Raw genomic sequence first — 2,694 nt, 5'->3', positions numbered from 1 at the left:
ATTAATGGATTAATAATGACTAGTCATTGTACTCATAGACATTGTACTCATAGATTTGTGAGTCTTTCAGTCATCATCTGGAAGTTTTCTTTTGCATCAGGCAGCAGTTAACACAGATTCCCACAACTGGACAAGGTTCATAGAACAAGAGACTTCAAACACCCAGCTCTAAATGAGTTATTCATATAATACCCCTTCCTTCCAAGGCTCAGCAATCATTGTGGAAGACAGGACAGAAAGATATTAAATCTGGCTGTTGGTGGCACACGCTTTTAATTCCAGCAGAGGCAGGAGGATCTCTGTGAGTTCAAGGCCAGTCTGGTCTACAAGAGCTAGTTCCAGGACAGCTTCTAAAGCCACAGAGAAACCCTGTCTCAAAAAACCAAAAAAAGAAAGAAAGAAAAAAAGGAGAAAGGAAGAAGAAATAAGAAAGGAAGAAGAAAGAGAGAGAGAGAGAAAGAAAGAAAGGAAAGAACACTAGAGGTGGTGAATAATAGTATTTTCCAGACGCATCAGTGAGTTGTAGGTTACCAACTCACAGAAATTGTGACAGAGTGCAGAAGAGCTGATCAAGCCAGAAAACATCCAAAGAGAGAGTAAGTGGACACTAAGTTCCATCAATAGCCGAGGAGCTACTGACAATTGGTTGCTGTGGAGAGAAAGAGGGTCTGTTCTCTTTAAGAGTGTGACCCTGATAGTTCAACAATGCTTCAGTGGATGGCCACACATGCAAGAGTATATGGACAGCACAAATTGGCCTTGGTGGGTTGAGGGGGAGGAGAATACAAAGTAGTGATGATGGGGAAGACGGGATGAATCTAGGAGGAGCTGGGCCAGAGGAATGAATATGACCAAAATACGCACTATAAAATTGTCAAAGAACTAAATATAAAAGCAGGAAAAATAATATTGGATCTTATTTTTATAATTTCATTTAGCAATGCACTTACTATCACTTATAAAATGACAGTCTAATATTCTCTATAATTTGATCTTTGACTAAGATGATTACATCTTTATTGCATCTTATAATTTTGGCAATATTTCATGATAACAATCCCACCCTCTCTCCTTTCCACTTAGCGTAATGGACGATGCCCATCATTTCCTTCTGGATTAACTGATAATGTCCCTATACTCACAACATCATTTTCTGTCATTTCTGCTTAATGGACATGGTATTAAACTGGTTATTAATAATTAGTCATCACTAACTGGAATGTGTAAGTGTTTACTTACCAGAGCAAAACTGACTCAAGGACAGCTACATAACTAAAACCTACCCCAGTATACGTGACAGCTCACAAAACTAGGAAATGGAGAGTATACTGTATAACCTGCAGGCAGCCCAACTGCTTGGAGATTGCCCTCCTCATATAGTTAGTTTGAACCTCTTCAGGCAAGTTGACTGGCCTTTGCTTCTTTCAGGTGCTTTGGCTAATCAGCCTCTTCCTGGCAGTTCAACTGGTCTGGATGTCCCACAGCAGTCCTTATTGTTTACATATTCATGAGAAGTGAGGGGACTAGGGAATCTAGTGAATTTCAGGAACTTCCTGAAGCCATTGAATTTTGCTTCCTGAAGTTAAGGAGCTGCCCTGCAGGGTGGAATGTTTCCCCATCCCTTAAAACAGTGGTTCTCAACCTTCTGATGATGTAACACTTTAATACAGTTCCTCATCTTCTGATAGCCCCATACCATAAAATTATTTTCATTTCTAATTCATAACTGTAATTTTACTAAATATCTGTTATTTTTCCCAATGGTCTTAGACAAGCACTGTGAAGGGGGTCACAATCTACATCTTGCTGTTTCTCCTCACTTTTAACATCCCATGGTTGAAAGAGTTTCCCTTCAAGACAGAAGTTTTTTAATCTTACAGGAAACTGCTGTACAACATGTGCTAATACACTGATACTCTTTGGTAGAATTTATTCCCTGTGTTTGCTGTCCAGGACAAAGAAAAACAGTATCATATAAAACAAAGAGGACCAAGAATATAGACTCAGCTTAATGAGGCCATTTCATGGTTCTCTCCTCTCTTTCAAATTACTCTATTCCCAATGTGTTATTAATGATAGGTCAGATAGCAGCCTTCTCCACAGGAACATTCATTATGGCTGCTGATTTCACTCCAGCTGTTGCTAGGACTGATATGAAGGATGCAAACAATACAGACTAGCCCTTCACTATTATCAGAGAAACTCCCACCTTATGTGCCAGACTTATATAGCCTACAACATTGTGTCTTAGAGAAGAATGGTAGCTGGCCCAGGGGAAACCACAAGTTTCCTGAGAATCATAACATTACTAGCAATGAGATGAAATGGAAAAAGTTAGGTCTTGAATTTCAAAGTCAAGGCTCTCTGCCCTGAGGAAAACTTCCAAACTCTACTCATAAACTCACAAGGAAACAAACTGGGATTATGTACAGTCCTCCTGGACTTAAACATGAAAGGACTACAGCAAGCTAAATCACCACTTCTGAGAAGAGAATTTATAAATGGTCCTAAAAGATGGGAAATACAAATTAGTTTGATAAATACTTTCAAATACATTATAAAATGTAAGAAACCTTTGTAGAAGATGTAAGATGTTTTAATAGCAGATACTACAAAAAGTTGTTAAAATAAATCAAATTCATGGATTGAAAGACTAGACTAGAATGGGCCAGGAATTTAAGAAAGAATTCCATG

Source organism: Mesocricetus auratus, unplaced genomic scaffold, assembly GCF_017639785.1.
Source record: "Mesocricetus auratus isolate SY011 unplaced genomic scaffold, BCM_Maur_2.0 Super-Scaffold_100026, whole genome shotgun sequence".
NCBI lineage: Eukaryota > Metazoa > Chordata > Mammalia > Rodentia > Cricetidae > Mesocricetus > Mesocricetus auratus.
Note: the sequence above shows the minus strand (reverse complement) of the source record.